The sequence below is a fragment of the Lonchura striata genome, chromosome 3 (assembly GCF_046129695.1).
Source record: "Lonchura striata isolate bLonStr1 chromosome 3, bLonStr1.mat, whole genome shotgun sequence".
NCBI classification, from domain to species: Eukaryota; Metazoa; Chordata; class Aves; order Passeriformes; family Estrildidae; genus Lonchura; species Lonchura striata.
The window spans coordinates 34,231,516-34,247,401 of NC_134605.1; the positions used below are offsets into that span (position 1 = coordinate 34,231,516).

At 38.4% G+C, this 15,886-nt stretch overlaps 1 long non-coding RNA gene across 2 annotated transcripts in view; it reads left to right on the forward strand.

The window, feature by feature from the left end:
• LOC110469413 (uncharacterized) overlaps positions 1-15,886 on the forward strand; it is a 150,920-nt gene that overhangs the window by 65,304 nt on the left and 69,730 nt on the right. Inside the window, exon 1 of one of the 2 annotated variants that reach the window (XR_002465243.1) lies at positions 3,002-3,060. The exons of the other annotated variant lie outside the window; for it this stretch is intronic. This is a non-coding gene — a long non-coding RNA (uncharacterized LOC110469413). Of the gene's footprint in view, positions 1-3,001; positions 3,061-15,886 lie in introns of those variants that run through there. 2 annotated transcript variants of the gene reach the window in all.

Here is a 15,886-nt window from a genome sequence, read left to right on the forward strand (position 1 = left end):
GAAGTAACCCTGACATATTACCCAGAAGAGCAAGGAGGAAAACACTCCAGGAAGTATTTCAGTAACAACCCATAGGTGGTAATTAAAGGCACTTAGACACAAAAGAATTTCATCCAGATAGATGCATGGGGAATGTAGCATTTACCAAAAACTTGCTGATAGTGTCTCCTTCAGTAATCTCTGAAGGCCCGGAATCTTCTCTCTTAACTAGGAAGGAGAAGAGTAGCAATGTTTTAATGCTCTAAGAATTGTTGAAGAAATTAAAAATACTTGAAAGATATAATAAGTGTCCATAGATTCGCAGAGAGAAGAAGCAGGCATACAGGGACAGTAATTTTCGTTTGTCAGCAGGCCAAAACCTAAAGGGATTAGCCTGCAGCAAATTAGATTAAATATCAAGGAAAAATATGAATTAGTCATGAAGGGAATTTTTAGAATTAACATCATTGAGACTGAGGCTAAACTTCCTAAAGCACAGCTAGAGATGGTTTAAGGTCAGTTTAAGTCTCCCATCACAAAAAGGGGAGCTTACTAGGAACAGTGCAGCTTACTAGGAACAGGCTCCTCTCACATTCTAGCCATAGGCTGTCTTTTGAACCTCAGCGAGGGTTTTTGTCTCCCTTCTGGAAAGTGACTGGTCGAGTAGCCCTCGATCAGTTTCAGTCCACTTTCTCCTCCTTCATATTTTAGCCCAGTAGCTGTACACTTCTTAAAAGGCTTTCTCATTAGCATCTGAGGAAAAGCAGACCTCTGGAAATGTGCCACTCTCCCTGCCTTGCTGGGGAGGAGGTGGAGATGTTCATTCACAAGGACATGGCATTTTCTGCAAGATGGGTGAGCAGTCACAATCTGAGCTTCTTTAAGACCAGAGTTTTGACGACAAAGCCAAAGCAATACTTACTACGCCGCGAGGAAAGAAACCCAGCCCAGTGACAGAGAAGTGCCACACTGACCATTCCTTTGGGAAGAGCCACATTGCTTCTTCCCAAGCTCTGCGCTTCAACCCTGAGGCGAGTATTGCGTATCTCTGCTGGCAGTGCTGCACTATCACGTGCTCGGCTCCTCGCTGGCAGCGTAACCCCGCCAATTCCGAGCAGAGGGAGATCGCTGTCACCACGCCAAGAGTGTCCTGGTGGGAAAGGGGCGGTGGGCGCCCAGGCTGTCCAGTCCATCCCCCGGGACTGCGGGGCTCCCTGGGCCCGGAGTGCCCTCTAGCGCTGGCAGAGATACCCAGCGAGATACCTGACTTGCCATAAGTACTCCTACTTTGGCCATAAGACATTCCTATTTTACCATAATTTTCCATAAAGCAGCTCAATACAGAAGACACAAAGTGATGGGCAACCCACACTTGCAATACTTGTGACGAATAAACCCAAACCATTTCAATTTATGGATAGAGTTTTATTGTAAATGCAGGTGAAGCCAATGGGAAGAAATTATGATGTCCGACTCAATTCAGAAGGCTGAATGATTTCTTTATTGTAACTATGATAAAATACATTAATATACTATATAAAAGGAGGGTACTAAAACTACATACTACTTTCTCTGACTCTAATACAACTCGTGACCCTCTCCCAAGAGTCCAGACACAGGTGAATCTGATTTGCCATCAGGCTCAAACAATCCTCACCAGAATCCAATCAAGCACTCACTCCAGGTAAACAATTCTCCAAACACATTCCACATAGGAAAAACAAGGAGCAGAAATAGAAATAGTTTTCTCTTTCATTTCTCTCTGTGCACCTCTATGAAAAGTCCTGAGAGGGAGAGAAATGTGCTTGCCACAACAGTTTTATTTAAACTCACTAGAATCTGAAGAGCATATTCACTAATGTGAACAGGGAAGCTTGCTCTTTGTAAGGGTGATGCTGTGCTGCTCAGCAAGTTGTGTACCTGGGACTGTTTGACCTAAGAGAAAACGACTGGCTACATGTGATGCAATCAGATTAAAGCTGAAGAAGGAAAATGTTTTTAGTTCTTGTCTACCCTCACCTCTTTTGTCTTGTATTTTAACTTCCCAGCTGGTGGGAATTTTATTTTTGAAATTACAAATGTGACGCAGCTTTATAATACTGTTTTTTTTCCAGGTGACCTTTGATGCCAAATCTCATATTTTCAATTTCTAGGTCTCCTAAATTCTTATTAGAATTAAGATGAAATTATCTACTTTGCATTAAATCTGCTGCTGGAAAAGTGTTGACAAACCAGCAAGTCTATTAGGGACTGCAGGGCAAAAAACCCATGTGACATGCCAGCTGTGGAACATACCACATCTGCTCTTAGCAAGTCACTCACTCTAAGTCTGGGTTTTCTTTTTGAAGAAGATTCTACTTCCTGTTCTGACTATTGTGGAGATGGACTTGGGCTGTAGGTGAAGATCCTGTTGTGGTTTGACACACAGGAAGATTGGGTTATAAATAGGCTCAAGAAGGTCAATAAAGTAAGTGACATGCCTGTCAAACCCAGATGGGGTCATCAGAGAAAAGCCTGGGTGAGATCTTTTGAGAAAAGCTTTGTATCTCTTCTCAAAAGTTTTGCCAGCACTGAATGCACTGCTCTTTTAATGACTGAGGAAATTATTGACAACATGTCTCCAAGCACTTCTCTGGTAGGATTTTCCATATTGTGTTATCTTCAAAGTTAGTCAATCCCTGTAATTCCACTTGTCACATTACTCACTGTTGTGAGTTAGGTCTGCTTCTGCAGTAGCCATCATTTACTACTTCAGGTAGTAACTAAAGAACCAAGAAATAGTTATTTAGCAGGGCTACATCAGAGGGAATAAATCACTTATGACTAGGTGAAGACATAATATTTACCCTCCCAGAGAACTTGCTTCCATCTGTGTATTCAGCACCAAAGTCTACCTGTAACATTTTTATGGTTTTGTAAGGAAACATTTTGGGGCATTTGAACAACCTTTAAAAAACCAAATAAACTGTTTTGGATAGTTTTCAAATGTGATATCTCACCACATATTTAATCTCTTTTTACAGCAGAAGATAATTGTCTCAAGAAGATAAGAGCCTCTTGGGGAAGAAGGCCATCAAACTGGTAATAATAATGATGAACATGAATGTGCTATTGCTGAATTAAAATGAATACTCTTTTTCCTATGTTTGAAGTAGATCACTTTAGATTGCTATCTAATCTATTATTGGAATAACAGAGGGAAACTACAGCTTGAGTACCTATGCATGACAGCACTTATGGCGGAGCTGTAATTAACCAAGTAATTTATTAAGGGAAGGGACTTCAGAAAAATGTCTTGGATTAAGTAATGTGAAATACTAAAGCAGCTTCTTAAGGTATTTTTCTTTGGCTTGCTCTAGAGTTTCTTGAACAACTAAAAAACAACTTAAAAAATAAGTGTCAAGAAGTCTACTGTCTTGTGAAACTTGTGAAAAAATAAGAGCTAGGTTGAAGTGATTAAAAAATCAGTTCAGAGATTCCTGATTGAACTGAATATTTTATCTACTTAAAAAAATTGCTTTGACTTTGATTATTTTAAAAATAAATCCCAAAATAGTGTTTCACTTTGACCTTTTTTTCATACTCCTTATGATTTTTTGGCATGGCTACTGACAATAAAGCTGAAGAAGAAAACTAGGGAGGGCTCCAGACTAACTTACTTGGTGTGGCAGAATGATGCCTTTTACAATTGCTTTGCAAATGCTTTTCTTGCAACAGTCTTGTTTATGGGAAATTCTGGAAAAACACCAAAATGACAAAAACAGAAGCTTTGTTCAAGTATTTCCCTTTTATTGAGTGATATCTTCATTAACTGCAGTCAATGCTTGTGTGGAAAGTATATCAATCTGTAGAGGCGTGTAGGAAAGAAAGGCTGAGATCACTAAATAATTTCTGGGGGCTTTGGGTATGTTCTGTTGATGGCAGTGCTGTAAAAATGTTGATAATTAATAATATTTCCAGAGGAAGAGATTTAAATTGCTCTGTTGTCTTTAGCACATAGTGTCCCTAGATTTCTGCTCATAAAGTTTTTGCTTATGAGCTGGCCCTAAAGCATGTACAGATCAGGCAAGCTTTCTCTAAAATTTCTAATATGCTGCTGCAGACCTAATTTTGTGGATGTTATTTGCTTGTTTTGGACATATGGAGTGCCATGTAAAGTTTGTTTTCTTTCTCTAAAATGATGTGGTTCAGAACTTTAAAAATAGGTGGTATGTAAAGTTTTTCTTCCAAATATAAAGATTTAAAAATGCTGAGCAGTTTCATTTGGTTTTAGAGAGCTCAGTACTTTAGAAAAATCAAATTATTTTTCAGCCTAAATTTAGACACTTGCATTAAAAAGCTCTGATGAGTATTCCAAAGAAATAAGTTAATAGAAATAAATTAATTATCACCCTAACATTTAGCATTAAAGAAAAGTATTTTGAGTAATAAGAAATCTGGTTTAAAAATTCCTACAAATAAAGGTACTTTAAAATATGAAAATTATTATAAACCAGTGTGAAGACCACCTGGAATAATTTCTTGACATAAATAAGTACAACAAAAAGCAAGATGGTAAGAGTGAACCCCAGACAAAGTGGTAAGGCTCAAGTGGTTTTTCCTAAGCAATCTGGAGTTCTTAAAAAATTATGGTTTTGCTCAACAGAATAAAATAGAGGATGAAAAGATGAGAATTCAGAAATATGGGAAACCTAGGAAACACAAATAACCAGAGATAAAGAAGGCCAAATAAAGCTTAAGTCTTCAATAAAGTGAAACCATAAAACCTGCAAGTTTACTGAGACGTAGCTAAGGAGAATGAGTACAGCAGTATGATGAAAGATTTGTCTCAATATTCACCATGTGAGTTAATAGCAGATATATTATTCTGAAACCTATTCTTTACAAGGAATAAAATTAAAGGATCTTATAAGATGAGGGTGCTGACACATGAAGATACTGAAATAATATTGAGATATTTTTTATCCATATTGTGTTTCATGTGATAAATGATAACTTCTGTATTAGAAAAAAAAACAAACCACCTTGAATAAGTTAACAGAAATCTAGTAAAAACAGGATGGCATTTAAGTTGGATTTTCCTTTTAGAAAATTCTTCATTCCTCATTAGAGGTATGACTGAGGATAATAGGTTTTCATGGAAGAAGAGCTGAAGTGCTGCACCATCCTGACTGAAAAACAGGAAACCTCACTAGAGTGGGATTAAATGGTTAAATCTTAGTAAGGGCAAAGGTTATTAGTAAAGTGCCTCTGGCTCCCTCTCTGCATACATGTGTTTAAATGTATATTTTTCTTGAAAAGTAGGTGAACACTGAAATGAAAAAATATGCAGTAGGAAAAATGATCAAGGTTAGCTTGGATAAAAGATGACTGAGAGACCTGGAGGAACAAAAGCAAGCTACAGCATGGTAGAGTGAGAGCTGAGAAATATCCCTGAGTAATGCAAGGTAAAGAACATGGAAAGAATAATTGGAAAAAAAGTAGCTTCAGCTACTCTGGAGAAAGGAAGAACAAAGTGTTATTGCTATTTTAAGTGGAGGTCAAAGTGAAAACAAGTATGTTTGAAGTCTTAAAAGGACCAAAAAGGCCAAACAAACCCAAAACCCTAGGATAAACCAATTCAAGAAATTAAAATCAACTCCCAGTCACAGTTATGAGTGATATTTTACTGCTAGAGAAGTAAGTGGAAGAAAATAACCTGCTGACAACTTTAGTGTTATGAATTTGTATGAAACAAATGAAAACTTGTTTTAATTTGTAGTTATCTTTTTATCACAAGGATGTTAAAGCTGAAGCATCTGCATTAGAACTGTGGTTGTTATGAATTTCACCCAGTGGACCACTGGTCTGGTCCAGCATTATTATTCTTCTGGGAAAGCAAATTGCTAAAACTCAATTGAAAAACACAAAGGCATCCTATGCAAACATGTCATAATTAGAAATGCGTAGGGAAGGTTTATGATAAATATATTGAAAGGTGTGGAAAAATGTATTAATCTGTCACTCATTTTTCATGACAGGATAACATCTTAATTCACTCTTTATCTATTTTTGGACTTAAGTACATGTGTTTAATTGCATTTACCATATCTCTATTGTTTTATGAAACTGCTGTGTTTATAAATAATTGTTTAATTTAATATTTGTAAAGTGTGAGTTTTACAGAAGCACAGCGCCCTGGTAGCTCTCACTAATATTGCCTTATAAAGCAGATAATACAAAGTGCTTTAATTTATTTTTCATGTAATAACCACAAAGCTGTAGGTGTGGAGCCGAGTGCAAAGTCAGTGAGTCAAAGCCCCAGTGATTTGTATCATCTCTCTGTTCAATACTGATCCCTTGCCAGGCTGTTGGCTTTACTTCATGATATGTGGCACAGCAGACAGCACATAACAGAGCTCTTAGTGAATCAGCTTCTACCAGGGGAAAACGTGGGCACAGTTTTGGCCTTGATCTTGCCAATATCACAGTCTTGGCAAGTAAATGTGGGCACTACCTGGCTATCCTCTGAGGCAGCCTTCTGAACAAAAAATGGAGCATAGCTACCAGGGAGTTTGAGAGAGCATTTCAGCTTAAGCAAGAGAGAGCTCACATCTTACTTGTTTTGGTGTTGCAAGAATAAGAGTCACAAGTTAAAAAAGAGAAAATGTAAGCATATGTTGCCACTCTCAGACTTTGGGAAAGCTGGTAGTGCTCTCTGGAGAATCAGTTCCCTTTAGTCCCTTTCATTCCTGCAGGACAGCAGCATCTGGTACCAGTCAGCAGGAAAATGATGCTGCTCTGCTTCTTCACCAGTTGAGAGCAGTGCTCTGTGGGAGGGGGTGAAGATCAGCAGAAGAGGAGCTTGTTTATCTTTACATGTATTTCAGGCTGCAAGTCCACCAGCACAGCAGCATCCACTGGTTTGCATTCCTGTACAGTTTGTCAGAACTTCCAGTGTGCATTTTTTGAACTGATTTCAATTAGTTGGAAGCTCACTGTGTGGGAAACCCAACTCCTCATGAAGTTGAACAATGCCACTTGCAGAAGTCATGTTTTGCAAGAGGTGTTTTGCTTCTAAAATTTTCAGTTTCTGCTTAATATAATATCTAGCACAGTACAAAGGTTTTTATTCTTTTTAGGGCTTAGAGGATAGTCTGTGGGGTATAATGTACTCTTAGCTACCAAAACAAACCACCTCACTGATTCTGAGGAGAAGCTCGTAATAGCACCATTTGTTCAAATACTGAAATAAAAGGAAAGCAGTTAATCTAAGAAGTTCTGACATACAAAAAGCAGTAGCAATAAAAGCTAATTGTCTGTTAGCTCCAGGTATATTTTTATTGAGTGTTTCAATCCTAGCCTAGAGGCATATATTAAGAAAAGGCTCTGCAATTTTCACAGATCAAGCAGCAACCAGAGGAGGCTGCAATCTCATTTCTCTCTTTTCTTTCCTAACCAGCCCATCCCTCCCTCAGCTATCTGAATCTATTTCAAGGAGCTTTTAATGCCTTCATGTAACTACTTCCAAAGCTCTTCTCAGTGGCTGATAACCCACAGTAATAAGGTGATTTCCTCATATCCTCATTTATATCTACTGAAGCACAGATTTAAGGAGGAGGTTACTGTAGCTCATATGAAGAAGGAAGGGGCAGCTCACATGGGTTTGTTTATTTTCAGTGACAGAAAGCATATTTCTCTCAAGGTCGGTAGCATAATCAAGGCTTTAATTAATTATTTAATGTGCTTTGTGTATGGCACACTTTAGACATTTCTTTGGTAGGCAGAGGACCTACAATTTTCTAATCTGCTTTTGTGTCTGATTTTGTTTAATACAGCCTTTATGTCTGGGTATCAAGAAATTAGTTTTTTTTAAGACAAGATACCCCAAGACATCTTCTATCTTCTGTGACTCCATCCAATCTGGGTTTCTGTCATTGGAGCCTCTTCAGGTTTTCCAGTAGTTTCTTTATTCACCCAACAACAACAAAAGCCACAGACTTCAGTGACTTTAAGCTCCAAGCCCTATCTTGAAATATCATGGATTTGGTTTTCATGTATATTTATGCTAATAATTAATAATAAATTGATTATTTACTATTGCCCTCCAGTAATGGATCATGGCCATTAAGACTGTTCACAAATGAAAAAAAAAGTTATTTTGCCTTTTCAGGTAAATTTCATGAATCAGCTGACCTGTAGTAGACCAAAGATGGGAGTTTTCCCTTTAAAAAACTCTTTGTCATAACCTACATTGATCTGCACTGTTGTGAGCATACTGTATTTAGTTATTTTTATCTAGCACGTGACAGAAACTTGTGCATCACTACTGAAACCATCAATTGCACTATTAAGAAGGAAGACATACTCAGTAATCCCTGCAGTTCTCATCACAGCAGGGCTAAGTCTAAAAATGACGTTGGTAGGATCAGCACTGAATTTCAGTGCTTTTTATTACCTTGGCCTTGTTTTCTTAGAATTCAACATTCTTCAGGCTTCTTACAAAGTGTATACTTTGTATTTTGCAAATTCTATTGGCTGTTGTGGGTGGACTGGTGTGGCCAGAAGAACAAGTGACAGTGTTCATGGAACAGAGGCAAAAATCAATTTAACTTTAAAATGTAAGCACTTACTGAGGCTAGAGATTAAATAATAGAGGCAGGCTCTTCTGTCTAGCATGGCAGGGGGATCTGGAAGCAGAATAAGCTATAGAGGAAAAACAGAGTAAGCAGCTGGAGTGAAATGCCATATTTGTTAGGCATTTTTGATGGGTAAATCTTACAGAAACCTTTATTCTTGGCCTGCTGTGTTTGGAAATTGCAACAAAAGAAACAAAAGCTTATTACTTGGAAAAATCCAGCCTCTGGTTATGCATGTTTACCAAGATGAAGGAGTGCCTGGAATAATTATTTTTCAGAAGAAAAGTGAGAAGGATTTTGCTGGTGAAGGCTGAAAATATACTCCTCTGGGAACAGAAAACACATGGATTTGATCACACATCTTTTTCCTGCTTCCAGATATCTGTGCTTGCCTGAAGGATGCTACTCTCCCTGGGGCAGTTCAAAAAACCAACATGATCATTAACTTTTCCAAAGATAGCAATGGGGAAGCAGAAGCTCAGGCAATGCAGTGATTCCTTAGGTGACCCTGGGAAGTCCCTGGTGCATCTCAGAAGGTCATTTCAGGAGATGCAGTCTGGTGGGACCAGTGGGAAGTGGACCCTAGGGAGCAGCTGGATTGTAGGAATATGTTTTCCAACCTGCTTGCTCAGATTACAGCACTGCCAATCCCAGATGTTCACAAATCACAAGAAAAGCCTGAGAAAGGCCTGAGCTTAAAAACTTAAAACTCAGATTTTAAAAATAAAACAAGTTTAGGGTGTGGTTTATTACCTTCAGGTTTCTTAGCCTTAAGGGTGCACTGGAGTCATGTTTTTAAGTTTCTCTTTGCTACTATGAGGTCTAGGAAACTTACTTAAAACCATAAGACAAGATTCCCACCTATTCATTTGGCTGTGGAAGCTGAAAAATACAAACTTATGAGAGGTGCAGCACTGACTGATGGGGCCATGCATATGACAAATACTTGGGAAAGAGAATTCTCTTGGAGGGGGAGGGGAGGCATCCTGGGAAGGAAGTGCAGCAAAATGGTCTGGGAATTCAGTGGGGATAAGTGTTGAGAGAAAGACAGGGGAACACAGGCTCATGAGGAAAGTGAAGCTGAACATACCAAGTTCAAATTTGCAAAGGAGATGGGAAAGTATTTCCCAAAATGAACTCTATTATTTAACCCCTGTGATTTCTGTTTGCCAGGTGAATTTGCTTTTCCACAGAGACTATTTGATTGATTTATAGAGACAATATGCCAGCATAAGAATGTCACCAGCTCAAGGGAAGTGATCCTGCTCCTGTGCCCAGCCCTTGCGAGGCACATCTGGAGTGCTGAGTCCAGTCCTGGGCTCCTCAGGACAAGAGAGACATGGAGCCCCTGGAGTGGCTCCAGCAGAGGGTAACAAAGATGATTGAGGCACTGGAGCATCTCTCTGATGAGGAAAGGCTGAGGGAGCTGGGTCTGTTCAGCCTCGGGAAGAGGCACTGAGAGAGGAACTCATGGATGTCTGTGAGTATCTGAAGAGAGGTGCCAGGAGGATGGAGCCAGGCTCTGCTAGGTGGTGCCGAGCAATAGGACCGGAGGCAGTGGGCAGAAACCGATGCAAGGAAGCTCCACCTGAACATGAGGAAAATCTTTACTGTGCAGGTGACCCAGCACAGAGACAGAGAAGTTGTGGAATCTCCCACACTGAAGATACTCAAAAACCATCTGGACACAATCCCATGCCACATGCTCTAGGATGACCCTGATTGAGAAAGGAGGTTGGTCCAGATGACCCACTGTGGTCCCTTCCATCCTTGCCCATTCCATGTTTCTGTGGTTCTGTAATTGTTACTCAGAGAATTGGGTGCTTGGTCTGAGCTGAGGATGATGAATGACAAATCCAGATTAAAACTAACTGATAAAAATGTGATGACCTGTGGCGGCCCTAACTTAGCTTTTCAACATAATAATATAGTAAAATCCAGCCTGAAGAAAGACAACGAGCAACTGGAATGAAAAGATGATACAGTTTTAAGGTCATGAATATTTACATTTCTCAATCTTTTAAAATATCAAGTCAAGACAGGAGTGAATGAGGGTATTGAGAGCTGTGAATTAGCCTTAGCTGTGGGGTGCTTACAAATGCAGTGCAGAAGTGTAGACAAGGCTGCCTCACAGTTCAAACACAAGGTGAAGATTTTGGGAATTGCAATGCTGCTGTCAACTAAGTCACTGCCAGCATGGTGAGTATTCTCAGTGTGACCAGTGCTATATGTGAATGTAGGGAGCTATGTTGCAGACTTGAATCACTCTTCCATGTCCTTGACTGTGGAGCAAAGAAATGGCTAAAACATTCCATGAGGGGTTTTCCTCAAAATTCAGCCATCCTTGCTGCTATCAAAAATGCCTTGGCTGAACACAGAAATTGCATTTGCATTTCTGCATGCTCTGTGGGCTATTTGCTCTGCCCAGTGTTAGGCATATAACTTAGAAGACTGGTCTATGACAGGTGGAAGAAATAAGTTCTTGCAAGTGGTGAACGTGAGCACAGCCTTCTGTCTCCTCTTGCAGTGTGGTGGCACATGGGCTCTAGCTGGACACTTCAGATCTGGGTGTGCCAACACCCTTTTTCTTGTCCAGAAGCATCCTTGGGTGGCTCATGGTATACAAGCATGGAAATTCTGTTCTGTCTTACACATTGTGGAAAAAGATTATTTAAAAAAAAAAAAAAAGTCAAAAGGAAATAGAGCTTTTCTCCTCACCTGCCAATACCTGCTACATTGGATGATGCTTTTGTTATGTTTACTGTTGTACTGAGCAAACTCCTTGCTGCACTGAGAGCTGGCTGGTACTTTGGGTTGTCTAGCTCTTACTTACCCATGTCTTCAAAGACTCTGCAGTGATGCTGCATACTGAAAAATTGAGCAGATTAGGTACTTTTGAAAATCCCATTTGAAGGATCAGTTCAATATATTTTGTTAAAAAACTTGAAGTAAAATAGAACCATGAAATCAAAGCCAATCTAGCATTAATATTCCACGAAAGTAAAAGTGGAGCATTACAGACATCAAATCAAAATCAAGTCAACAAATTGACTGCAGCACCAGCTCAGAATGAAATCAAATTGCTAACTTGATGAAAATGCACAGTTTTTATGAACTCTGAAGATCTATGAAAGCAGTGTCTATTTAGCCAGGAATTTCAAAAAGCACATTTTGCCAGAGCCAGACAGAAATGTAGCACTGAGCTGGGTTATTTTATGGTGAAACCACAATTTCAGAGCCAATTATCTAGCTTCCTTCTTCAGATCCTACTCCTCAGTAATAAGTAAATCCTACCCTCACCTCCCAAGTGCCATCATATGTAGCACAGTCTAAGAAAAGGACACTCCTGACAAGCAGAATTTTGTCAGAAGTTATTTACCAGAAATTGCAGATGACAATTTCAGGTCTTTCAGGATCAAACAGAAGCCCCAAAAGATACATTAAAGAGCATTTTTATGCAATGTTGTATATAATTTTTAAGCTTTAGAAACTTTCCTTCCCACTTCTTTTTCAGAGAAATTTGTGCACATCTGGAAATATAAAGCTACCTTTTAGAACTAGGAATCTGAAGAATATAAAAAGACCTGGGTGTCTTCTACCTAACAAAATAATGAAAAAAGTAGATGACTAAGACAAATGAGTGTAACTCTCTCTTGAGCTCTCTTACTCCTTCACACTCGCAGAAAAGCAGTGAGAACTACAGTTGAAGAGGGAAATAGAAGAGGTCACAACACTATTTGAAATCAGGGCTTTCCTGCTTTTGGAAAAGACTCATGAAATGCTGGTGTTGCTGGCTGGTGCCATAATTCCAAATACCCAGGGTTTTTAGAAGACCTTATATTTCAGTCCTTTTCCAGCAATACAAGCTTCTGTCCTGAAGTCAAAGCATGTTTGAATTTTCAGATGTCCCTCAATCACATTTGTAGTACTTTCTTCCAAGGACGAGCCTTGCAATTTGGTATAACAGGGCTCAAATGCACTCTTACACATCAAGTATCATTTGAAAAAACTTTTTAAATCACAAGAATATTGTGCTTTGAAAGCTACAGAAATAGATACCTTAACAGACTCAAATGCATCATATGGATACATATCACTAAATAGCAGGAGCACAGCTGACTGCTTTTGAGGGAACTGCCATTATCTTTGATGAGGCAGAGCTTTCAAGATTGCACCATATCATTATTCTATGGAGTGCTCTCAACATTCAAAAAAGTTTTTTTAAAGTAGCTGTTTGGGATAAATAAACACCAAAACAGCTGGGCAACAAGTGGTGTCAATACTGTCTGTCAGCAAAATTAAGAAATAAAAATGTAATGGGTGACTCATCACCTCAGCTACATTTTAGAAGTTCTTGCTTTATGTCTTAGAAATGAACCGGACAGCTTCTCAGCAGGAATCTTTGTTTTCATATTCTTTATACAACAATATTTATCAATATGAAATTTACCATAAAATCTTACATTTTATATGCAATCTGTATATAAGCTATTTTTTTTTTCAAAACTGTATTTTAATCTCATACTTTCACAGTACCATTTCTGAATTTGTTATCATTCTTGATCCTCTTTATTTTTATTGCCAGACTCACTGTGAGATGTTAAAATACCAAAGGACCAACACATGACCAAAAGGGCAGTTTCAGGTTCCTGCCTGAAACCTACAGATTTGACATCATGCATGCCCAATTTTCAAATGTAAAGTTCTGATTTTTTTCCATTTTTTTATTTGGTATGGTGGACAACATTCTGTCAACACTGTGGAAGAAATTGTGCTGCTCAAATTCTTACCCTTCTAGCCAGCACGAGCTTACACAACTTGCTTCTCCCTTTGAACAAGTCATTACACCACTGAATCAGGGCTCTTGTCTGTGAAACTGGGGTGATAATAACAATTTATCTCATAAGAACAACTGATTTAATATTTATGATTTAAAGCATTGTGTATTTCCCATTTTATTAAGAGTAAAATTAATGTTTAGATTTTAACTTATTTTTATTTTTTTCCCCCAGTTGATATATATATGTGTGTGTGTGTGTGTGTACTTTTTTTTTCCAAAACTGTGCAGAACACCAGAGAGGAGGGTGACTGAAAAAGTGTAAGGAGAATTTGTGCCCAAGCAAGAGTAGCTGAAGGAGAATAAACTTTGTGTTAGTAATTTTCATTCTAATAAAGTTCCTTCAGAGTTAGGAAAGTGTGAAGTTTTCTCTATTTCTTTATTTAAGTAAAAACTCAAGATTAAAGTGAGCCAGGAAAAGAGAAGCCTGCCTTGACAGATCTTTTGGTTATGATGAACTTTATAAAAATTTAACTTCCACACTAAACCTCTTAAGCTGAGTTTACTATTAAATTTAAGTTAGAACGCACTGGAACGTTAAGAAATTTTAAATATAAAACCATCTCCAGCTTAGAGATCCCACAATCTGCAACTGTTTTGAGGGCAAAAGGGCAAAATTCTGAGATAATGTCTGATTTTTATATTTTAATAAAACTTGAGCTGATCTCTTGCTTTCTAGAGCTTAGCTGAAAAAAACCCAAAACAAAACCCAAAACTATGCCTATATTGAGTCTTAAGGTTACAAACATGATGCTGTTGTTTCTCCTGTACAAAATGTTGCAAAGGAAATTGCAGTTGTATAAAAAATGCTTGTTCAAAACTAGTTTTCTATAAGGGAACATGCTAAGCATAAATACAGGGCAGCAAGTTAAATTGGAGCTTTCAGGTTAGCTTGTTTGGAATGAATTTCCACTGTGGCAGAGGCAGCTGAGATGAATGATAAAGTGACTGGGTGAAAGTTCTCTTCTCAGTCTGTGATCCCAGACATTACAAACTAAAAAAATGAATCATATTGTAAGCCCTCAGAGCCTTTTCCTAAAACTGCAATTATGTTACATATTTTAATAAATGCATAATCCCTGTAATATGTACCTCTAATGAATGCAAAGGCTAATTCCAGTGCTTTCTTCCTAACAGAAAATATTTTCTGTTGCTTTAATAGCAGGATTCAGCAGATATTTACATCAGTTGATGCTAGTGGCTTGTTCCACACTGGCTGCATTGAGGACTGGGACTGATTTTTGTTATTTCCAATACTTGCATTTTTTATCCAGCAGAAGGCATAGAGATGAACTTTCTTTTTGATGATAGAGCTGTGAGTTTCTCTCAGAATTAAACCTCAGGCCTGGTTGTCTCCTGCCTCCTTGCACCCCCATTTGGGTAGGTGTTGCTCACCTCATCCTTCTGATCAGAGAAACAACACTTGAAGTAGTTACTCAAGTTTTAAAATATTTTCTTGAGAGAATTCTATACTGCAGATTCACAAGCATTTCTTTAGTTTGGAAGAGGGATGTCAATCAGAAGTACTGCCACTTTATTAACTGCTTCTATTTCCAAAATCACTTATATTGTTACAGTCTGACAAACTACACAAAGAGTTGAAAAAATTGCTACCTACAGGGGCTAATTCAGCTCCTTTTTGTGGTGTTTCATACTTTTGCCCTGCCATGATTACTGTCCTATTTTTTTCCATGGTTGCTAAACCACCAACTAATTACGTTTTATCAAAGCTGCATATAACAGTGGAGTTTGTCTTGTGGTTGATGTACATAAAAACAAACCGGGTGAGTGAGTCAGTCAGTCAGGCTCCACCTGGTGCCTCTGTTAGCACTTATTCATGCCTTCCCTTTGTTCTTCTGGGCTCCTTTTGCTTTTTACTGCACAGCTAGAATAGGTACTGACTGCTGCATTATGTGTGCTTTAATGTTTTTTTATTATTACTATGGGAGAACAAAAACAGTCATAAAGGTGTATTTTCTTTCTGGCAAAATTTCTCAGTAATGCAGTAGCTTTTTTGTTGGGGAGCTTGAAGCTTGGAGAATGTAACAAAGATTACTAGACGCCCACTTAGTTTCCTAGCTGCTCGGGCAGCTATTTGGAAGAAATGAAAAATCCCTTATCCTCCTTCCATGCTGGTATGAGTTCAACATTCTGCAAATATCAATGTAGAAATTTACATGCTTATCCCTTGAGAAGTCTGTGCACATATGGTATACTTTTTCAAATTATTTAATTAAAGCTCAGAAAGCACATGAAATCTGGAATGCTCACTTCCAAGAACACCTACCACATTAAATCAAACTCCCCAGGATGAAATATGGAGGGATTTTAAAGAAATGTAATTTACTTTTCCTTTTTGTATTCTTCCCCCCTCTCCCCCAATTCCCTCGCCTCTAGCAACAGTGAGAGACCTAAATTCTCTTTGGCAATTTACTCAATTGCACAAGTGAAA